The sequence below is a fragment of the Cydia pomonella genome, chromosome 15, assembly GCF_033807575.1.
Source record: "Cydia pomonella isolate Wapato2018A chromosome 15, ilCydPomo1, whole genome shotgun sequence".
Taxonomy (NCBI): Eukaryota; Metazoa; Arthropoda; class Insecta; order Lepidoptera; family Tortricidae; genus Cydia; species Cydia pomonella.
In genome coordinates this window covers 8,184,457-8,209,622 of record NC_084717.1, presented here as the reverse complement: position 1 = coordinate 8,209,622, position 25,166 = coordinate 8,184,457, and the positions used below count along the sequence as shown (strand labels likewise).

Sequence of the window (25,166 nt, the reverse complement as noted above, 5' to 3'; positions counted from 1 at the left end):
GAGTGCTTGCGAGAGTTTAAAATACTAACGCAGCGGCTTACGAGAGCGAATAACTCGCGAACGCGAAGCGGCGCGGCGCGGGTGAATCAATCCTTTGATACCTATGGAAGTGTCCTAAGTGGGCGATATCGTTACGAACGCGAATGCCGTGGGCCGCTGCGCCGCTTCGCATGCGCTAGTTATTCGCTAGATAGATGATTTTATTACTAGGAAACAAATCAAATTATTTTTATGAATTTATTTTGATTTAGTACGAGCAATATATAAATCTCTCTCGCTATCCCGGAATCACTTAGGTGAGTTAATTTGGAAAGGAGTTACGAACCATACTGCTAGTTAGAGTTGCCCAAAGGGCACCCGTAGCCTTTAAGAGATTGCATATATATGCTCGAGAAAACTTGACCCGTACCAAGGCGCCGTGACTTGGGTGGCCGAGTGGTTGTGACATTTGCCGCGAATGCAGAGGACGCTGGCTCGTTCCCAGTGCAATAGAGACCTTCGTCACTTTTTCTTTCGCATGCGGCATCTATTTCAATTAACAAATGATTTTGTCGTAGGTAATTGGTAGACGGCCCGATTCGAAGAATGAGATACGATAAGTCCTAGTTTAGATAAGTTCTCATTTAGATATCGTTTGTATGTCGTATAATTGACAGAAGCAGCTCGATTAGGACAACCAATGCCACTTTGACGTTAGAATTATCGTAGATAAGATCTTATCTGGATCACAGCGGAATCGAAATAAACGTCAATTTTGACATGTATTGTCGTTTAGTTATCGATATTTTATAGATCTTATACATGTCTTTATCATTCTTCGAATTGGGCCGAGAGTGAGGTGACTGGCCTGGGAAATGAAAGTTACAGTATGAGTAAATATATTGCCTTAAAATGGAAAAGTCGTATGTGGCCTAAAATACGCTGCGCTGATTATGATGATGAAGTAAAGTTTAATTATACATAGAACCATTATCTAGAAACTGACACGCAAATTGCCTGCTATGGCTGCTATCATCATATATCAGAAGTAATACGCGCGCAATCACTGAGGCGCATCCACTATGATCGATTGTAAACTCTCACGCATCTCTGGATAAATGTGGGTCTTTTACACATTCGAGTAGGTTTTAGGTACTTAGTAGGTTTTTCGCACATATTTGAGAACTACTTATAACAATTTATTTATGTTTCATTTAGTCTTGCCACCGCGCTAATGGTAAGAGTGATAGATGATGGCAACGCATATATACCTCACATACTTCACATACCTATATGTAAATAATTATCTTTCGTTGTATTTCTTTCATTAATTTTTTTTAAATGTTTACTATATATATTTTGGATTTAATCAAGGTGTTGATATTATAAATAGGGCATGTATATTAATACTATGCTTTTTTTGTGTGCGTGCATGCGTTTTTGTTTTAGAATTTAAGTTTTGACATAGTATAATGATTTTTGTGCTTAATTGTTAAGTTGTAATCTCAATTTTATGGAATAAATATTAAACTGAATCATCACTAATCAGTTTCTGAACTTTTTATATGATATACCGACTTTACTTTCTTTCCGTTTTCCTTCTTTACTTTCGTTGCTATTATTTTTTATTCTCAGTTATGTTGCTACATCTTTAGAAAATACTTAATAATATTATCTATTTTAAGGTTTGGTAGGTTAATGCCAGTTAGCTTTTTATCAGAATGGTTCCATTTCTCGAGGATGTAAATAAGTAAGTATATATTCTTTATTGCTCCAATAATACATAATATATTTCACATGTAAAATTACAAAGAAATTAAGATGGTTATTATAACTTGGTAAATGTCATATTTCTATGAAATAATCATAGTGCCCTTTTATTGTACTGGCTAATTTACCTTGTCTCTGTTTGAAGTAAAGAAATTCAATATTAATAGATCGAATTTCAGTAAAGAAGTTTTTTTTAACAGCCTATTTTGTGTCCCACTGCTGGGCAAAGGCCTCCCCTTTTTTCCGCCACTCATCACGGTTTGGAGCATGTTCCCGCCAGTCGCTGCAAAATGCTTCGAGGTCATCTCGCCATCTCTGTTTTGGTCTGCCTCTGCCCCGGCTAATCTGCGGTGTCCATTCGGTAGCCAATTTAGCCCACCGATCCGGGTGCATACGGCAGACGTTTCCCGCCCAACCCCACTTAAGCTTAACACCCATATCTATGATACCAGTTCTGGAGCGCAGTTCGGTGTTCCTAACCCGATCGGTTCTCCGAACTCCTAGTATGCTGCGCTCCATTGCTCGCTGGCAAATCTTGAGTCGGGAGATCTGGGCTTCCGTTAATGACCAAGATTGGGCGCCGTAGAATATGATACATGTCGACGAGTTTGCGCTTTAGTGTCAGTGGAAGGTTCCCCTTCATTAGTGCCTTCATGGACCAGAAGCTCTTCCAGGCATAAGTAACCAAATGGTAGTTTTCAGAAAACAGTGTACCCAATTATCAAATAGTTAATAGTTAATCGCTGACAGTTTTTTAGGATAAGTAAGCATAAAATATTTATAGGAATCAATTTTCTGCCATATTTTACATTGTATTATCGCTTATAGTTTATGAAATGAACACTAAACCCGAGTTTTTAATGAAATTTAATGCCTAATTATCGTGATTAATTTTAATAACTGATTATTTTATCTTAACAACTCTCGCTAATTAAGGTACAAGGTACACTATTTTCTGATAACTCCCAAATAAGACATTTTAAGACAATCTGTTGATTTTAATGAATAAAACATTTTAAAAGTAGCGTACAATTTAGACATTACACTGTTTGAGCCATAATGCTTATTAACCAAATTTCTATTTGAGTTCTGAGATGCAAAGTTACACAACGCGCAGTAAGTAAAGTCTAATTTGAGCTAATCGTCTGCTATAATTTTAATGACTTCCTCTTGTGCACTCGGCGTGGAAATGTATCGGTTTCCTCATACGCATTTCCTTTAAAAACTGCTAATTATTTATGCTAAAATTAATTTACATTAAGCACATAATTAGCAGCCATGTATATTCGGTTCGTCTTTAACAAATCAAATTTAGACAAGTATAACTACGTATTTACACTATTCTTAAACTTTCTAAAACTTCATAAAGTCAAATTGGTAAACAACTGTACGCGAAACGTGTAAATCTAGCCGTTATACGAGTATTGGAAGAGCTACGTATATGTATCACGCCATCATTACATAATATTTGTATTTATTGTAACTGTGTGCTGTATTAACTAATTTCTGCTTTAAACTGTAAATTGAGCAATAGATTGAAACAGTCGCTGCGGGAATAGTTATTTACGATACAAGTTCAGAAAATTCGCAACGAGTGGTGATAAATTAAAACACGACCGACGGGAGGGAGTCTATCGTACAACGTTTTACAGTACATATGGCTCTTCAAAGTTTCGACATATGCACGGAACGTGCCCATTCCCGCACGTGTGCGGGAAAGCAGCACCATATGTAATGTAAAGACTTATTTATGTCGTCAAATTTTCTCTTACCAGTATAATCAAAAGGATGGTTATGAATTTAGCAGTCTATATACATGTATTTATAATATATGTTCTATCGTATTGTTGAAGTTCCTAACGGCAATAGATTCAGACAGTAATATGGATACTCAGAAAATAAACTTAAACACCAAAAAATAAATATGTTCGTCTCTAAAGTACGGTCAGTTCCTAGATATAAATATCCACTTTTATATACAGCCAATATGGGTACTGAATTTGGGGCACTTACTGTACCTACGCTAAATAATTAATTGCTGTGAGTTATTTATAAATACATACACTTTTTAACTATAGTAATAGTTACGCTTCGTTAACTGCCTTTCGTGTTTAAAAAATATGGGCAGTTACGTTAATGCCAGTTTCAGCAAATATTACCTCATATGCATCGATATTTGCTTATTAAGTGGCTTAATATTTTAATTTGCTTTGAGTGTTCAAGGTAATCTGAATTATCCGAACATCATTATTAAGTAAATAAGCATTTGTCGATTTATTAAGAGCCTGGCGCGAAATTTTTACTAATCTGTACTTACCTATTCTGCTTTTATAATTAAACTAAATTTAGATTTACTGTATATTATTTATTCTAAGTACTGCTTTTATTTGTTTCTAGCCTATCACGTTTGGATGCAAAAATAAAAAAATAGTTAACCCCGAAATAGTTTACCATTATGCACTTTTTGTGAAATAAAATGGTATCAGTGTACAGATCACTGTAAAATTATTAATTAATTACGCCAATTCAATTTCATGAGCTCATTCAGCCAACTAAATCCTAGAGGTCGGTTTAGTGGGTTATAGGTTTCAATAGAGACGTAATTAATTCGGGAGTACTTTCCCCCTAAAACCCATTTAAGACAAATGCTTCATCTCCAAAATAGATTCCGCCTGTTCAATTAAGGACATTCTACTCGTAAACTCAACAACATATGTATAAACTGAATAATCTTGTTGTCGTCTCCAAATTAATCACGTTCACGTAAGCAAAGCATTATGCGAGGAGAATCCACAGTTAGGACTTAGGCTAATAGCTCAGAGCTTAAACATATGTCGGGTGTAAGCTGTAATACTTAGTCAAAATCAACATCAAGTATGACATTAGGCTTATTATATATAACGTTAGGTTAGGTTGAATACAGCTTATAGTAGTTAGGTAGCATATAGAATAGTAGCTCCGAGAATAAGTACATTTTTAAACAATAATATTAACCGAAACGGAACTCAATCAGGTGTAGGTAAATACAAAGCATGTAACGTTCAAGTTGATAAAGAGATAAAGATAGTTTATTATTCAACTAGGCATATTACAATGCGCTAATGAACGTCAAATAAAGCTACACCGGCTCTAATCCTAAACCTCTGAATCGAGAAGATTTAAATCTCCCCTCAATTTGAGGAGAGTATCCATATAGGGGACCGGCAAGAAACTCGGCGGGACACATCTTTTCAAAACATTACATCTTATAATTAACATGCATTAAATAAGAAAAAATACAATTTAAATTACCATGGAATTCATGCAATAAAGATAAACAAGATCAAGTGCGGGTACTTCGAAAAACAGCTAGAAGGTGTTGATGTATTGTCAACTTTACCCAGTCTTTCTTCGGAACCACGAATTTTTTGTAATTTACAAAATAAATGTGAGCAACTTCTAAACGTCAGAAATCTTCTCAATATCAACAATTTACTGCTGGTAACTTCAGGAATAAACGAAGTGAAAATTCTGACAAAACAGAACCGTAAGCCAGATCTCGTGTGTGCGTGTGTCTCTACTCTCTGGACATAAATGAATAGGACGTGTCGATTAGGGTATTTCTAACCTAGTTTTTCGGAACTTATGTACGAAATATCATTTGATATTTACCAGTCGCTTTTCGGTGAAGGAAAACATCGCGAGGAAACCGGACTAATCCCCACAAGGCCTAGTTTACCCTCTGGGTTGGAAGGTCAGATGGCAGTCGCTTTCGTAGAAACTAGTGCCTACGCCAAATCTTGGGATTAGTTGTCAAGCGGACCCCAGGCTCCCATGAGCCGTGGCAATATGCCGGGACAACACGAGGACCTTACTTAAAAAATATTTTTTTTTATGTTTATCTAATTAAATAATTTACCATATTAGAACATTCATGATAAGGAACTCTACTCGGGATCTCGGTCAATGTCCAAAGAGTAGAGACACGTTGTATATATATATACATGTCGTAGCCAGATCATAGAAATTGATCATTAATGAAATGCCATTTTAGAATTGATCACTTCATGATATGCTTTAACTTTTTTATGGTTTTAACTAACTAACGAACTAACTATTGTGGCGCAGTGATCCAAAGAGGGTCTTGGCCTCCAAAACGAGAGAACGCTACGTGTCCCGATCCTGTGCCACTTCCTGCCGGTTATCGGCTATACACATCATAAAAAACTAAGCATAAAGCAAATACGCGTGTTTAGGTGACAGCAACGTATTTGCGGCGTTTGCCGTAGAAACCTTAGGTTCTTGGGGGCCGGAGGCCTTAAAACTTTTTCAAAAATTAAAATATCTTCTGATCCGCTTCACTGGTGACCACAGGGCTGGCTCGTTCCTCGCTCAGCGCATTAGAATTGCAATCCAGTGAGGAAACGCGGCCAGTCTTATGGGCACACTACCAAATGGCAGCGGCAAAGGAGACATCTGTACATATAATTTAGATCCCATAGGTTAAGATAGGTTTAGTTTAGTTTTAGTTTCAAAGTGAATATTTAATAAAAAAGTTAAACCTGAAAAAAAAGGATTCATCGAATGATTGCCACAAAATGATCAATTCTATGATCTGGCCACAACATGTACAAATAGATAAGTAAATTGTTTAACTTCAGTATAAGTACGTATGTAATTTTGCTGTTTTTTTTGGTGTAGCAAGAATTTTGCATGACCAAACGGATGAAAAAACATATTTAAATTTCGCACCTGTACGAAATAAATCATCGCCCGCGCAGAAGTTCGTCCTGCTCCTGCACACCTGTCCGAAGTGCAAGTAGAGAACAGTATAATTTAATTACAGGCTAATTTTGTTCCATATTTTCGATAATACCTATACAAGGTGCCCGCGAGGAAACGGAAAAAATTTAACCACGTACTCCTGAGGTCATAAGAAGGAAAAAAATCGTGTACAAATTTAAGTAAATTCTGCCAAAAAAAAATAGTTTTTTGTTTTTATCATTTACTTTTTGTATTTTTTTAAATAATAAGTAGGTACATGTTCTTGGAAAATTTATGGATTAATATGAATTGGTAATATTTTTTTTGTAAAAACTAGTCTATTCAAAGGGTTCCTTGTCACTTTGATATATGTCAATAAGGCAGTCTAGTCTAGACTAGGTCCCATAGTGGCGACATCGCCATCAAAAAGGCGTTATCCACTGAAACAAAAAAAAAGCGTTTTTTTTTTAATTGGTATTTACTCTGAAACTAGGCGAATGAAAAAAAAGTTTATATGACATTTTTGTGTCTAAATACCATTGGAATATACTGTTAAAACCTTTCCGTTTCCTCGCGGGTACCTTGTATAAAATACCAATTAGTTCCCTCATAATATTATTAATTTAGTAATTAGTCCTCCCATAAGGATCGCTTGGAGCAATAGCTATCTAGATAGTTACTTACAAATACGCCATACAAGTATGTATGGTAAGTGTCAAACGCTGGACTCGTTATTTTTTTGTCGTAGTTATAACCGATTCTGATAATGGTTTAATAGCTCTTTTAGAATGAGGAACCATAAATTAGCAGGTACTCGTATCTAGGAAAATCGAATACTGCGAAGGTATATCCTTCATATTGTATCAGAGCCGATTGTTGAAATGACAATGGTAAGAAAATAATGGCAGCTTCTTTCAACGTGCAGGGTTTCATTAAATTCCAATAAGCTTTTCATTGACTTAACAAAATACTAATATAGATTTATTTTCCAGTACATAAATATTGTAGAAATTTAGAGAATAGTCCTGGAACGCTGCCTGAGTGATGGGCACCATAATGGATACGAAGGGCAGTATATTTAGAAAGGTATTTTTACTTCATTTTTAGCTTTAGTTCATTATAGTTTTTTTTGCAATAAATATATACAATGATTAATGAATATATACAGAGGATTACTATACCTAACTACCTTAAATCTAAAATAGACCCTAGAGGTATTGTACCAAGGATGCTGGCGGCATACTTAGTTTTAGTTTCAAGGTGCATGTTAAGAATGCTTATGAGTTTTGATTGGGATTTTCTTGCCTTACTGCAATCGGTAATAAAGAAATTTATTGTTATAATACCTTCATTTGTCGCCGCAAAGGTACGTGTAAGCGAACGTGGGATAAACATACTGGTGTGCAGTCGGAAAATGTTAATGTTTCTAAATTTCAACGTGGACACTTCTGAAATTTTTGTATGGGAATGGATATTTTCCATTTCCATATTACAAAAGAAAGTAAGAAAGAAGAACCATAGCTGGTATATCACGCAACCTTAACAGAAGACCGCAACTTAATCGCTTCATTTTAGATATAACCTAACACAAACAAATAACTTCTCATCTCACCCTAAATGCATACAGATATATGAGAGATAATGAGAATCTGTCTATAAGTAAGTATATGTTCCGTCAGAGGCACGAAAGGGCACAATATGCTATGGATGTATAAGTATATATGTTCGGTTATTCTTTTGGTAGCTGACTAGCTGTACGAAATTAAATACTTCATCCGTTTCTTTATAGTTTTATTGCTCAATTATTTGTAACTCAGTAACTTCGGCTTTAGAGAATGAGAATAGGAATGTTAATTGTAAAATCTATTAACCAACTCAACAGCCTCGTGCCGTATATTAAAGTGATTAAAAATAATTAATTGTAAACCAGTTTTACTTTATTTGCGTCCTGATACTAGTAATTGGAGAAGATAAAGGAATTTCACTCCAATTAAGTATTTAATTTTTATATTATTTATTTGGATTTTTTTATACCGACATCAGTAGATTTTTATAGTTACCCACTTTAATTAAATAATTGATTTAATGACTTGTCTCATTTAAATTGAGCTAGGCTTGCTTTCAGTGGTTAGACTCAAAGCATTTGAAGAAAATAATTGACATTGTGATAATTATGTCTTCAACCTCATATTCAATGCCTACACTGGACTCTAGCCAGATTCAGGAAGGAGTTAAATACCTAAATACCTGGATAAACAATGCAGATATTCGGTATTTTCTTCACATATCTAAGTGCAATGTAGTTAGCAGCAGACGTATCTAGGACGACAAACCGCTAAAAAGTTATCTGCCTACTTATCCACTGCAAAAATCATTAGTAAAGGTGGGTTGGATGCCTGGTGGATACCAGAGATTAGATGAGCGATGTAACAGGGGTGAGAAGATGCCTTTTCATTTGTTTTATTTGCTCTCTTGATGATGGACTTTTCGTCGAACATAATTCAGCTACCGCGCTCAGTGTTGGTGAATTTGGCTTGGACATTAGGCTTGTTGTAGTTTAATTTTGAGCATTGTTTTACTTTAGCCAATTCTGAGCTCATAAGTTGATAACTGACTAAAATATTAGGTAGCACAGGAAAGTGTATTGCAAAAACAATGTACCCATTTTGAATTGAACTTATTGAATGTAAAGCGGCAGATGTTGAGCCTTCCGCTGTCTTGGTCTGTAATTTGCAACTCGCATCCTAAAATCCCTGTCCATCTGTTGCCGTCTTTTGTTCGACTCGTCCTTGAATGTTGTATCATAAATTAACTCACTATGGTTGATCTCTTCATCGCTGCAAGCTGGTCCGATTTCATAGTAATCAAAATGGAAACAGCTTCTGCAAAGCTAAGCAAAATTTTAGAGACACGACCTTCAATAATGAAGAATACCACTGAGAAGCATTGTATCTATAGACAATATAAACTATGTAGAAGGTAGATTTCAAGACAAGCATTCCTGATATAAAGAGGACAAGCGGTTCCAGGTTGCACTGCAGCATTCCTTGCAAGGCAGCGGCCGTCCGTTGCTTCGGCAAATCTCGACGCAGTTCGAAAGTAGACTCGCGCTTGCTCGGACGCGCGCGCGCACTCGGTGCTTCTATATTCAAATTTGAAATTCGTCCGTTACCGAAATATTGTTTTATTGCATAGAATTTTGAATAGTGGCCAGTGCTGTGATTTTATAAGCTGAACTGATTAGATCTTGAAGGATTGTGCTTACTATTCTTAAATTGGATACCTATACCGCTTAGGTGCGGCTGGATTGTTATTTTTGTGTAAGTATATGTGTGATTTACTAATTAAGTATTTGATCAGCTGTTTTCACTACGGTTTACCGAGTGTTGGCCTAAAAAGTTTTTGTCTACATAGCCAAGCTTAAGGTATTTTGAAGTTGGTTTAATTAAGTATTTGATTTCCATTAAATATAAAAGGTTGATAATTCGACATACCTACTTACTGAAAATTCTAAATCAAATTTTAAGTTGAATAATAGTGGAAGTAATTTTTATTTTATTCGTCTGTAATTATAAATTACTTGTAACATTTTCTCTCATACTTACCCAACTAATTAACTACCTAAAATAATTTTATACATGTAGAGAAATATACATATGTTTATGCAACTAATATAGATACATTAGGTGTTGGTTTCCGGCTCGTTATACCTCGTTAAATGGCCTGTGAGGCTATAGGTATACTAATTAGACTTACAAACACGCTACCTGTAGTTAAATAAATATAAAATTAGGTATACAGTTCCTAGAAAGCTAAAATTCGACGCTATATCGATAAAGTCGCACGCGCAAACTTTAGAACATTGAGAAGACTTTTATAAAACCTATCTCGATAATAAACCCCACATCTCAAGCAATTAAAGGGTATTTTCCAATGCAAGCAAACCTATGAAACATTTTCTACTTTAAAGCTTTTAAGTTATTACGTTACAGAGCATAACGCAATAATAAACAATAACAAAAAAGGAGATAAGTAGATACGTAAACCTAAACAAACATGTGTAAAGGTCAAAAAAATTAGGAATATATATTCTTAGGACTTATCTCATAGCACATAAAATAACAAGTAAAATCCATTTGGGCGGTAGGGCGGGCGGCTCAAGGAAACATCTAACCATGCCCAGGCATAGGCGGACCGTACAAACGCAAAACAATAACACCCCGCGGTTGCCTCCCCAATCCAGTTGAATTCTTTGGTTGAATAGGTTTGTTTAAATTTAAATAAAATTGTCCAGCCTACATACAAACTTGCAAACCAACCTACATAATAATGTCCTAAATAAGTAGGGACATTAAATTCTTGTCACGTCTCGCACACATGTCAATGATAGGCATATTTTCTCTCGCAAATTTGCATTGGCATCACATCTGTTTGAGATTTCTCGGCAGCCATCTGCGCAAATGTAGCGATATTTTATTTCATTGATAGAGTCAAAATTACATTGAAGTAAACTATATTGAATTTTCAAACATGTAGGTGTGTCGTTATTGCACATAAGCGTTTTTGAAAGAGAAAATAACAAAATATATAGTTTTGTATGATTTTGTTTTATTACCAAACTTGTCACCGTTGGGTTTTTTTTACAGCGTTTTCTATGAGAAAAATGAAAAGTAAACGTTAACAATGCACACACAAGAAGAATAGCTCGTTTTAAAGTCAAATCAACATGCACAATAAGCCAGGCTCAAATTTGAAAGAGAAGCCAAAATGCACAAGTAACCAAACCTTAGTTTTACAGCGTACTATGCTATAGTTTCTCGGTCCTAATTCTATCATTGAAATAATATTAAATCCCAACAATTTGCATTTAGCATCAAATCTTGAGATTTCTCATCCGCGGCGCCTACGCAAGTGTGTATAATTACTGCAAGAACAGTAATGATGGTTACAAATATCGCTTTCTGACCCATTTGGAATGTGGTAGTTATGTTGTCAACATTAGCACACTGTTTTGTTTAAGTTTCGAGGTCAGCCGTTGCATCAAATGTTGCATGTTAGTATCAGGTACCGTCCAAATTTCTTGAGCATTTACAAATTATAAGCAATTTTATAGAACCCTATATTAGGAATTTAGTTTCAAAAATAGGTACTTAACAATTTATTTTAGTATAATAACTTTGTTTCTACCTACTTTTGTCTTAAATTGCTTATAAATGTATAATTTATAAGTGTTTTAACAGTTGTTTCAACAACCTCGTGGCAAATTCAGCTTGTGTTAATCGTAATGTACTCCTCATACTGTACTCACAATAAGATTTTTTAAACAATGTAAAAGATGCAAAAAATGCAGGTGCAATCCAAAAAGTATGTACTTAATAAAGTTGGCGGCCATGTCATGTAATTTTGCGGTGTCGCGAGCTGTCAAATAACATTGCGGAATCACGCACCTGTTTAGGTCCAATTAAACTGACCAATTCAAGCGATAAATTGAACATGCACCTAATTTCGGCGCATTATAACAAGCCTAAACACTATATTAGATGACGTAACAAAATAAAAATCACTTGATCATTCATTACAGTTATTTCAGTTACATCATGTACCGCTGACGGCTCTTCAAGCGCCATTTGTTGATTTCGCGCTTCATTGCTTGTAGCACGATCTATTAGACAGTCTTTTGTTTTTACATATTTCATCGACCCTTCTAACAGTATATATTTGCGCTCCCACTAAAATTTTGCGATGGAGATACAATAAATACATAATAGGTACAAGTAGGTACCAATAACTGAACATTTGGATAGTTATTTACGCTACGAAAGCCGAATCCACGAACTTCACAGCACAGTTATCTGTAAGAAAAATTAACAGATGCCTATTTCTATAGCTTGAATGGGCAAGAGCGACAGAGAGACAGGTAATAAAATTTCGATTTTCGGTTTTCGCGTTAGTCCCTCAGATATCAATCACAACGCAGCACACAGTATTATCTTCGTTAGGTTAAAACACTTACAACTCGCGATATCGCCAAAATTACAGTATCTTATGATTCAGAAATAGTTTGAACTGTCAAATAATCTGGAAATGTTTTGATTTGTATCACCTGCTGTTAAGGTACCACTATTATTTATATCCCTGGTAGAATGTATGTATTAGATTTTGCTATTTGGCTATCTATTCATAACCAGAAACGAAAACACGAACTTTTTCTTAACACATCACATATTGTTTACGTTGCAGCTAATGCAAGTTCCTACAAAAATATATCTTTACCATTGAAAAGGAAAGAAAATCCAACTGGTAGAAAACCGGCTAAATGCATAAGCAAATAGCTTCTAAGTTTCTGACCTAAGGCATTCGGGAAATAATCAAGACTACAGTTAATGTTTGCGGTGACAGCAATTTACACCCAGACCCTAAGTAATTCTGCAGCACCGTTAGTGCTCGGGTTATTTGGTTAGATTACTTACAGTATTCTTATTTGATTATTTTATATCGCCTATTCAAAATATTTATGTTACACACAGGCAAATAACATCAAACCTGTACCTAATCTGAAATATTAAAAAAACAATTGTGATTATTTGATAAGGTCAGGAAAATTTATGAATTATTTGTTAAGTTCAATAGTATAATAGAATAAGTTAAAAAACTATAGATACCTATACAAAATTGTAAGTATAAATTTTTTATAAAAAAATGCGAATAAAATACACCAAATAATAAAAATATATCACACATTGATTTAACATTTAGCCGTATTATGGTCTCGCTTATCGCATGACATGTCAAAAGCGGTCGTCTCCTTCACGGTGCCAGAGAGTAACATATCTCTGCTAAATCCTATTACAAACTGGTAGCCGCAACATACTTAATAAATGCTTTACGTAAAAGTTCTAAGTGACCGCTCTGAGACAGGAAACGATCAAAACATCATATTCCTCAGTGACAGTATTAAGTTGCCTCCGTGGAAGCGTAGCGTCAGCACCGTTAGACATACATGATTGCACGGAACTGTGAGTTCACATTACTGCGCGAGCGCATAGGGATCGAATTTTTGGAGGAACCAGTGACGTGACCATAAGTTTTATAAGAAATTAGTTATTTCCACCTTTGGCCACTTTTTTTACTAGATACACTAATGGAACAAATATCAGTAATTCCTGCGGAGGTTGCCGAGCAGAACTAGTCGTGGCATTAAGCCGGGACGGGGGATTAGGTACATGAGTTAAACTACTGGGATGTTTAAACTGTAATCAAATGTTGGATCACTGTAATCAAATGGATAAAATGCCTGCTGGAACCATTGACAACAGTCGGGAAAATCGCTATCAACCCAAAAGCACTTATACTGGTTCCCCTGGGTCCTCGGCTCGGCCCTGCACTGTGAGCTATAATAATAACGCAGAACACGGCGGTCTAATCGGACTGCCCCACATTTTAATACTCGCGGTACCGTTGCGGTTTAAGGCTGACACAGAATCATCTTAATTCTTCATACACACGTAATTGTAGTTAGACCTGTTATAATGTTTTTAGTTATTTTACTTGTAAATTAACTAACAAACTTACTTCTTAATAGCCGTACCGATATGAAACTTTGCAAGTATACATATTTTAATTGTATTATCATTCGAATGTCACAATTATTTTATAGAGAAGTTAGTCAACAAGTCGTCATCAAATTAAAATAATTAGAATGTATACAGGCTTTTTTTTCTAATAATCTTCAATCCTAATACGGCAGTATTCCGCATAAAATTGTGAAAGGCAACTTCCGTATACTTAGAAATCTATCGCGTAAGCTGGCTATGGATGTCCTTTTAAACGTATACGTAAATACACTTCCCGTACAAGCGAGTTTAAATGCATGGCACGACTCCAAGATCGTAGCTCAAGCCACATTTCCTTCCAACAGTTTCAACCAACTTTATTAAGTGATTTATTAAGGACTTTTTGTCGACGATTAAAACACAGGGCGTATTTGAAGGTTTAAGTAATAAAAATCAAAAAACGCCTTATTTACAGTCCAGATAATTTTACTTACTGTACGGCCGTTTGAGATATTCAACTAAAATTACGCGAGTGACCCGTTTTCAAAATAATGTTGATTTCCTTCATATTGTCCCCTTCCAAAATTGTAGAAAGATTAAATAACGTGACATTGTCTCTTTGCATAATTCTACATATTTCCACAGAATTAATGTAACAAAATACTTGAGACACAATTACATTAGGTGAGGTGAGCTTAGACCGATATTTGTAATATTTGCTTTGATTTACTATCAAGTGTAGCTTCATAACATCACTAGTTGAAAGAGGAACCAAAATTTTCACATGTCGATATCAGCCCTCCCCACTTTTAAAGAAATGCTTGTAAAAAGTAGGTATTATTAATATTTCTATAAAATGCCAAAATACCGATTGCCATATCGACATAGTTTTGTTCTACGCATTGCAACACGCGCAAGATTGCATGTTATAAGCGAGGAATCCCAAAGTTATACTAGCAATCAGATGTTAGCTCACAGTTATCATAATTTGGTAATTATAGTATTATGTTCAACGTGTTGCACATGTTTGACTTGTTATACACAGTAGAATGCACGCTGAATTGGAATTTCAGTATTACTCAGTAAAATAACACTTAGCAGGAAGACATTGTTGTGAAAATACCATTCACTTTAACGTTTTTTTTTTTCTACCGATTTGTGGCTCCGGTCTTTACAGCAACTACAAAGTAACAGCAATTGCTAAACAATCCCAGCACAAAAGATTTGTTTTTATACTTATATCTGAAGAAATTTAATTTTTACATTTTCTTCTCAATTATTAGTCTACTTCACTTGCTCAACCACATTCCTGACAGATATAATTTAGTAAGGTAACAATTGGTATTTCGTCGGTTGATGTTCGTAAAAATGCATTAAATATAAAGTTAGTTATACTTTGTATCAAGCACTTAAAGTTAATCATTCCAAGCGATTATCTGCTAATTTTTTGCTTTTTATGCAATATTTATGGCGCTTGACAACGCAAAATTACTTTCACGAAAATATGACTCGATCAGCTTTAAATTATAGCACGATTATCTTTTCTTTCCGTGTCATAATAATTTGCGGTTAATTAGCCTAAACACGCTGTAAATATTTGTTGGCGGGCGCGCGGGTTGTGCGCAGATTTCTAGAAATTTTCTAATGAAGTTATGCGGAACGTGAAGAAGATGGGCGTCTTCGCGAATGTGATCATATCGCTGTAGTGTATAGTATAAAATATCATTCGAATTGTGCTGTGATAGCAGAGTTGACTAACCGCGATAGTAAAAACAGAAGTAGTTGGTTTGAACCACGTTTGAACCCTGTTTGTACCACTGATTTTTCAGAATTTACCTATGTTGAAAGAAAACTTTGTAAGAAAGTTAAATAAATTTTAAAGTAATCCCTGTCATAAACTAAAGTTGCAATTATAATTAGGTAGCAAATGAAGCAAGGCTTCTAGCGATTGTGGGAGGAAAAATACCTGTTAACATCAGTATGTCTTTAATAAAATAATATCCAATTACTTATTTAAACTGATACACAATGCACCTAAATAGTGACATGTTGATACAAATGGCGTATTCAATGCCAAAATTTAATGTAAGTAAATTACCTATGAATCAAACATTGGGTTAAATTTATCTAGATGAAGGTAAAAATTAACCAAACAAAGGCGTAACGCCCAAACCAAACAGTCATAAGTAAAATATAACTAATTTCAGAAGTGACTCGAACAGGAATACTCAGTCCAAGACATAATGAGAAGTTATTTTATTGTCCGCCATAGCCAAACTGCGACAAAAAGAGTCATTAGGACTTTAATTGCTATATGCGGAATGTTAACACAAGCTCTCGTGTGTTCAACCATTCGCTTACCAAGCGTTCGACTTAAATAAATAATAAATATTCGGGGATATTACACAAATCGACCAAGCCCCAAACTAAGCAAAGCTTTTACTATATGTGTACTGGACAACGATATACATAAATACATATGTACTTTTATACATAGAAAACACATATGACTCAGGAAAAATTATCTGTGATCATAACACAAATAAATGCCCTTACCGGGAAACGAACCCGGGACCATCGGCTTCATAGGAAGGGTCACTACCCACTAGGCCAGACCGGTCGTCGACCATCATTCGCATGCCCTTCACCTTGATTTCTCTATCGCCCTTCATCTCATAATTATTATCCTTTTTTTCTAGTTCGCACGCAACCCAACCGATGTTGTTATATATAATCGAGATAACGCATATACTGGTTCATGTGAAGCTGAAGTGAATCGAAAACTTGGTACCCGGTGGGAAGAACAGCTCAGAGCTTTGTAATCTTTTTTATCTCCTCGCCATACGGATTAATTGCAATTTATAAGATGGCCCACAGATATTTTGTTAAAATTACGTTTGTGTATTCAGCAGGTTTTCCAACTTTCAGTACAGCTTCAAGTTTTTGTATGTAAATGTTTGAGTAAGAAACGTGCAATATTACCTAATATTACCACTTGTTATGTCTTTAAGACGTAATACGTAAATGTGACGACCGGTCTGGCCTAGTGGGTAGTCACGGTCAGGCCCGGAGTCAAATCCCGGTAAGAGCATTTATTTGTGTAATGAACACAGATATGTGTTCCTGAGTTATGGGTATTTATCTATATACGCATTAGAGCAAGATCCCCGAGCCGCCAGACCTTACTTATTTTCTCATGACTAAATTGTATGGGATAATATAGTATTAATATACTTTTAATGTCCGCATACTTGCCATATTGGCCCGATGGCCATTCGTCCGGTACAAAGTGCTAAAGGTAGGTAAAAAATATTATTAACTTTTCTTAAATTCTCAAAGCTGATATTTGTATGTTTTAGAAAATATTCTTAAAAATTGATAATCAACATTGCCAGACCATTTCCGCCGGCGCTAATTATTACCAGACGCTTTAAAGCTGTCAAAAAAATATTGTAACTTTACTTATATTCTTACTCGATCACTCACAAGGAACTATTACTATTACATTTTGTAACTAGACACCATTTGGAGGTCCCCAACCATCCCCCAGACCCACAGCAGCATAAAGTTTATATGTGTGTCGGTGTGAAACTTTATGTGAGTCTGGGGGATGGGCCCCTCGAATTGGTTTGGCTACATACAAAATGGTTTTCAATAGTTCCCTAAGCATCATATATAAAAATCAAGAGTAAGAATATATGAAAGTTACAATATCTCTTTGACAGTTTTAATGCGTCTGGTCAAAGTTACCGCCGGCAAAATGGTCTGGCAACTTGATTGAGAGAAAGAATAGACCTTCAGTTGGCTAATAGACGAACGGTCATTTTGTGACTGGGACTGAAGGTATTCACCCGTCATCGTGAAACTACATAAAACTAAATTAATTTTGTAATAGAAATTATATTATTATGGACATCGTTTGAATTTGTCTTAATGCGCTCATTACCCACTTTCCAGCACATTTGGGCATTTCCTATAAAATTTGGGCATTTTCCGAAAGGCCTCACCCGCCTTTGCCCAGCAGTGGGATACAGTGGGATCTGAATAATAATAAAAATTACTGGTGTAAAATCCATTTTGTCATACTTAAATTATATTTCATAACGTGGCTTACTGGCACACAATACAATTCAATACATATTTAAATCTTTTCGACGACTTGCTGTTATTTTCGCGATAATCCATGGTATATCGGTAATCGGTACGCGTTTAAGTTCATCTTATTCGCGTGAATTGCGACTTGCATGTTAGCATAAGTTATATGTTACGAAAGTGGGCACTGGTTGTTTTTAAATGGCGAATTATGAGCCCGACCTCGGGCGTGCCAGCAACCGCCGCGAGCGAAAATCTGCGTGTAAATAACGATTTGCTCCAACCTGGCAATCATAGGATAAGGCTATACTTAATATTTTTAGTTTCGTTTATTAGTATAACTAAATAAAAATCCTTGGAATTGTTTATTCATGTAAAATAAAAACGTGAAATATTTGTTATTCATTGAAATGTGTCTTTTACGGATGATGCTCTATGCATTGGAAGATGATCCATTATGTTGATGATTTTTTAAATGTTCCTTTTCAAAATTGATTATGTAATAACCGGGCAGGAATAACAATAACGAGTTTGTTTTTGAAAAATCATAAATAGACAATAGCAGTCTACTAGGTACGCGGGCTCGCTAGTTTATAAATATTTTATGGAATGTGCCTTGTGTTGTGCACGAATGACATCACTGTTCTAGTTTACCCACCTCTGTTAATGACCGTGCTAAAACCAACCATTACCATTGAGATAATTATTAGGTTCGTTCAGAGTTTTTCATTCAACCATAAATTAGACTTTTTTTTTCATTCTTAAAATTGATTTTTCGCCGATAGAGTAGAGATTTTTACAAAAACGGTCAGTGTCAGATAAGTAATATTCTTGATTGTTTCTAAAATAAAAATACAACTTTTAATCTTGCTTATGTGGTATATAGTCGTATATTTTTATGAAAATATTACCAACAAAAGTCATACCCATCACTATAGCAGGATGAACAAAAACCCGAGTGACGCAAATTTATGACACATATTGTTACTTTTGCAGGCAGCTTGCATCCCGTCTTGTCATTGTAACAACTATGTCAGACCTAATATTGCACCTTTGCCGACAAAGGGACCTTTGTACACGTCTGGTGGTATAATATAATTTAATACTAGCTATTCATTTTTAGGGTTCCGTAGCCAAATGGCAAAAAACGGAACCCTTATAGATTCGTCATGTCCGTCTGTCTGTCCGTTTATGTCACAGCCACTTTTTTCCGAAACTATTAGAGCTATACTGTTCAAACTTGAGAAGTAGATGTATTCTATGAACTGCATTAAGATTTTCACACAAAAATAGAAAAAAAAAACAATAAATTTTGGGGGTTCCCCATACTTAGAACTGAAACTCAAAAAATCTTTTTCATCAAACCCATACGTGTGGGGATGGATAGGTCTTCAAAAATGATATTGAGGTTTCTAATATCATTTTTTTCTACACTAAATAGTTTGCACGAGAGACACTTCCAAAGTGGTAAAATGTGTCCCCCCCCCCCCTGTAACTTCTAAAATAACAAAATGATAAAACAAAAAAAAATATATGATATACATTACCATGCAAACTTCCACCGAAAATTGGTTTGAACGAGATCTAGTAAGTAGTTTTTTTTTTAATACGTCATACATGGTACGGAACCCTTCATGGGCGAGTCCGACTCGCACTTGGCCGCATTTTAACCGACCTTTAGTAAAAGTATACATTACATAAGCTAAAATGATGTGAACGTTGTGATTATGTTGGTAGGAATGGTTGAATATGTTTTGGTGTGACTACGAGTATTATTATTTTTCGTTCTTAGGCATTTTTTTTTTCAATATGAGAAAAAAAACATCATCTAGCCTTGGACATCTTTAGAGATGATTTAAGCAGCATCTATGAACGGCATGATCGCCCACTTATGACAAGTAAAATGAGGGTCCGCACTGAGGCGACCCTCTTCACGCATGTGTTTTATTGCCCGTTTTCAGTCCAAGTCTCAAAACCAGGACCTATCATGGGTTTCACTACCTCTTAAAAGGCTGTTCCTCCACTCAATGCGGTTTGTTGTGAGATCTTCCTATGATGTCAGTTGATATTAAACGCAACTATGTCGCGCTTTACGCAGTCCTTAAACCAATATGAGAGATAAACTCTAACAAACATTGATTTTGATTCTTAATTAGTAATTATTGAACTTGTGGATCATAGTACTATTGCACTATAGTTGGGTCATTTTACAGTACATTATAATTCTAGTGTCGAGTGCATGTGAGATATCCATCTAATAGTAACGCATCCCTGCCTGCTGAGCCAAGTACGCTGCCGTCGCTTACGTAACTACTGCAACTCTTTCTGCCACTATTTACGCGTCTTTATATAACGCACGCAATTTCTACGTGTTAGATTAGACGTACCAACTAGTTTATAACCATTTATGAGTATATTTAAAATAAAAGTTAGTAGAAATTGTAGTAGTAGATATCTCGTACACATTCTCCTCATAGTTACCTAGATTTCATTTCAACAGAATGACATAGCTGGTCATTCTATAAAAATCTCATTCCCCTGGCCATACCTATTCGGAAATTCCCAGTAAATTCCGCTTTATTCGTATTCCATTTTTGGTGGCTATGTAACTCGTGCCAAGTTCCATCTACAACCAAAACATCTAAGCGGGTTATCCTAGGAATTTGCGAATAGGTATAGCCAGGGAAATGAGACTTTTATAGAATGACCAGCTATGTCATTCGGTTGAAATGAAATCTAGGTAGGTAACTATGAGGAGAATGTGTACGAGATATCTACTATTACAATTTGATATTTTTGAATTACACGCTAGTCGTTATTGTAAGCGCAACTGAAATAGTTATACCCTTCTTTTCTTCAGATCCCACCAAATCAGTAAAACGTTAATGACAAGGGAGAATCAACACAAAACATCTGCTTCTTGCCAGATTGTTCTCTAAAGAACAGCAGCAACTTTTAGCATACTGGTGGAATATATAAGATTGCGAAACGAGTTCTATGTAGGTAGGTAGGTATCTGCCTTCTATAACCTCACGTTCCTTGTCCGTATAAAAACCTTTGGCGAACACGTGTACATTCTATTTCGGCTACGTCACCACTATTCCGGTTTCTGGGCCCTTAGTTTCAACTTTATCAAGTTTGCCGCTGAGTATCCATTCAAATCCAACCTCTGAGAGAGCACAATCCCCTAATCTTGCATCACTTTAAACTCTTCGCGCTTTGTACATATAAGTTCTTATTTATTGTTTCTAACGTCATCCGTGACCACTGCAGGTGCAAGCCTGCTAAAACGTCGGATGAGGAAAAATAATAAAATCATATCGCGTTAGAACAGTTAGGTACAAGCACTAAATGTATAAAATCCTGCACATGACTTTCGATCCCAATTTTTTCCTACCCAGATTCATTAGGTCTATTGATTTTCAGGTCGACTTGAATTACTACATTTCCCCTTTTTCTTCTCTTCTTCCTCGCGTTGTCCCGACATTTTACCACGGCTCATGGAAGCCTGGGGTCCGCTTGATAACTAATCCCCAGAACTGGCGTACCCGCGACCTCCGGATTGAAAGTCGCACGCTCTTACCGCTAGGCCACTAGCACTTTTCCCTTTTTCGTCTGAATCAAGAAATACAATATCCCAAGGTTAGGTTATACTAAAAATGAGTAAAACATTTGTCAATGGAAAAGCTGTTATCTGTATTCTATTCATTATCGTCTACCTAATCGGTGTTACAATACGGCCACACCGAAACAAAACACTTGGCCTCAATGAGTTGTTGAACTTCGGGCCTCTTAGTCAGTGAAACGAAAAAACTACGAGTATTAAGTGCTTACAGCAACACACTTTACTGATCATTTTTAGCCCTTATATCTTTGTAATACGGTTTACGTATAGTCTGTAACTCTGTCGACTATGGTGCATTATATGTACTGTTAGGTGTTGAAAATTAGACAAAAAAGGCCTACCGCGAAAATCTCAATTTTGTTATCGATCTCCCTCTTTATCGCTCGAATAAGCAAGAGCGCAACTTCGATTTTTGGTCTTCGTGGTAGACTGACAGGTTATCTGTTACCTATTTTAAAAATTAGGTTTTGGAAAGGAACTTTTACAAGATTTACTTAGTCAAAGAAGATTTTTTATTAACAATATTAGTTTGTAACCCGTGTCTCTTTTTCTAAGTACATAAATACTAGTGCTAGCTGGTTAAGCAAGTTTAAATAACTTTCACATTGAAGCTAGTATAAGGCTTATGATACAACTTGCAAGTATTCTAATAGATACTATATTTATTTTGAATGTTTGCCAGCTTTTAAAAAGCAGGCCCCCGCCAAGACAAGCCAGCATACCCGTTATTACAGTTTAACTCCAACTTGAATAAAAAAAAGCTGCTGAGATTTTGCAGAATGAGAATACACTATGCAAAGTACAGAGTATACTCGTACAGCAATAAATTAGCTAAGAAAATAAATAAATGACAAGTCAATATTATGGTATAATCTTAAAAATACCTTACAGTAAACCCCACGGTAAACTCAATAGGCAATAAATGCAGGAAATGTGAGAGCGTTCTAAGCACTTTAGTCTTCACCGATTCCGACGTCCCCTTAACTTAAGTATATCGTTCATGTTCTTGCGATTCAAAGATGTGTTGAAGCGACTTATCAAGAGAGCTCATATAGAGCCAACGAAATTAGAGTCTAGCCAGTGACCATCCACGTTAGAGGCAGACGGCCCGATTCGAGGAATGAGATACGATAACGATAAGTTCTGGTTTAGATAAGTTCTCATTTAGATATCGTTTGTATGTCGTATAATTGACAAAAGCAGTTCGATTCGGGCAACCAATGTCACTTTGACGTTAGAAATATCGTAGATAGATCTTAATGGGGATCACAGCGGAATCGAAATAAACGTCAATTTTGACATGTCGTTTAGTTATCTATCTTTTAAAGATCTTTTAAACGTGTTCTTATATAATCATTCTTCGAATCTGGCCGATATTGTGCACATGCAGGTACATTCGACACTCTGCGATTGTCGCCAACGTATTGCGAACCCGCTAATATTTGCCAACGTCATGGAGTAGATGGCGCTAGTAGTCACGTTTAACTTAAGTAACCGCTTCGAGGTTATTGGGATTTTTTGAGGGAAGGTGAGAGGGTAGATGAGAACGACAGTAGGAAAAAGGAGGTTGTGTGCGAACAGATCGACGCGGCAGTGATATTTGCTTTTAGATCAAGTCAAGAACGTTCTTATGGTGTTATTAGAATAATGATGTGTCTCTAGTATATTGTGACCAACGTTATCAGTACTCAGAGTGAACAGTGATCCAGTGAGGCTAATATGAACTTAAGGTAAACTTTGTGTGAGGAAAGGGGTCGCTATAAGGGGAGGTTTGGAGGCGACTATTAAGCTCAAGAAACCAGGTGGATAATCATGTGATACTCATGTTATATGTAGGTAATAAAGTCGGACACCAGCACAACTCATATCGTCATCTCACTAACATCCAGGCCTCGTATAGGTATGTAGTACATTTACATATCGCTTTCCAGTATCCGTAAAACCATTAGCTCATTCGATAGGTTAATAAGTATGGTGAGCTTGACGACATGGTGGAGCATGCTGGGAATTTTTATTCACATGCACTGTTATCATCATCAAAAGTAACATATATTTATCTCTAACATATGAAAAGTCAATTTATTTACGCGCGTACAACTAAAGAGCTACAATATTTGGTTTATTTAATTCAATTTAATGTTTTATTTCAACCATGAAGCCCATATTTATATTATTTCTACCAAAAAGGTATTCAGCAGGCGAATGTTAGTGGTTCACCTGAGCACATAGGCAATTGAGTGAGTACCTACATACATTTTAACTGAACATTCTTGCTCTTTGATATACAAGAGATTGCAAGTGTCAGTAGGTATCATAATATAGTTTATAAAAAGCAGATATATAAATACATACTTTCACGATTATTAATATTTTGCGACAAAGGGTAGTCTGAATTAAAAAGCTCTCTTTAATCTTTGAAAACAGTGTGTTTATTAGCCCTATAGCAGCTATAAGCAGTGGAATGGAATGGAATTTCATGTTATGGTTTTGAATGATATAAATATTTAAATTTTTATGTTTTAGAACCAGTATTTGACAATAATTGATGTGATAAAAATGTTTATGTTTTACCAGAGCAGCAAAGTTTGTTTTCAACTCACGTGCCTTGAAACACTCGCAACGCTCAAGATTTTACTTTTACGCTCATGATTATATGTGACGTTACTAAACAGATTCAACATTTCTATGTTAAAAGAATGAGAGAGTGGCAAAGATTGTCACATCAGAAAATATAGTTATCTCTACAGAATAATAAAAGGTAATCAGTAATCATTTATGAATCAGGTAAGTCTCAGTAAACATTCGTAATTCGTGTTTACTATAAATCCTATAAAACAAGTATTTATCATCAGTTTTTAAACACTGACTTAGTAACATTTTACCTTCAACAAGAGCCTTAGAACTCTTAAGTCTCACATTTCATTATATTGAAACCAAGTACCTAACTACATATTTCATTAAACATGTCGAAAATAATAAAAGGTGAAAGGACATTCAACTCAAATTTTAACGCCCAAAGCGGTAGAAATTTTTCAATTATCGGTGAAGTGTCAGCAATTATCCAATTGTTCTCTTAAATGTCTAATGAATGGTGCCATTACCATACCTGCTCATACCTAACAGGTCAAACTGCTCAAACCTAAGTTTAAGTTAAACAAGAGGTTTAACTATAATCTATATTTAGGTACCTATACGTTATGTTAATTTTGATATTTATATTTGATTATGTAGGGGACAAGGTACTTTACCTACGTGTTTAGATTTAGTTGCCTGACCAATCTTTGATATAAATTAAATAAAATCATGCACTAATAAACATTTACGACATTTTGAATTAAAATTTGCTGGTCAATTTGTGTTGTGACCCAGGATACATCCTTTCAAACAGCGACTTTATCACAGAT

The 25,166-nt window shown here is 35.5% G+C and overlaps 1 protein-coding gene across 1 annotated transcript in view; it reads left to right on the top strand.

Annotated features, from left to right (window-relative positions):
- Window positions 1-9,571: 9,571 nt before the first annotated feature.
- The window catches only part of LOC133525716 (uncharacterized), a 73,395-nt gene continuing 57,800 nt past the window's right edge, over window positions 9,572-25,166 (top strand). The window contains exon 1 of the mRNA XM_061862082.1: window positions 9,572-9,812. The gene's annotated coding sequence lies outside the window, so the exon portion shown is untranslated. The remainder of the gene's footprint in view (window positions 9,813-25,166) is intronic.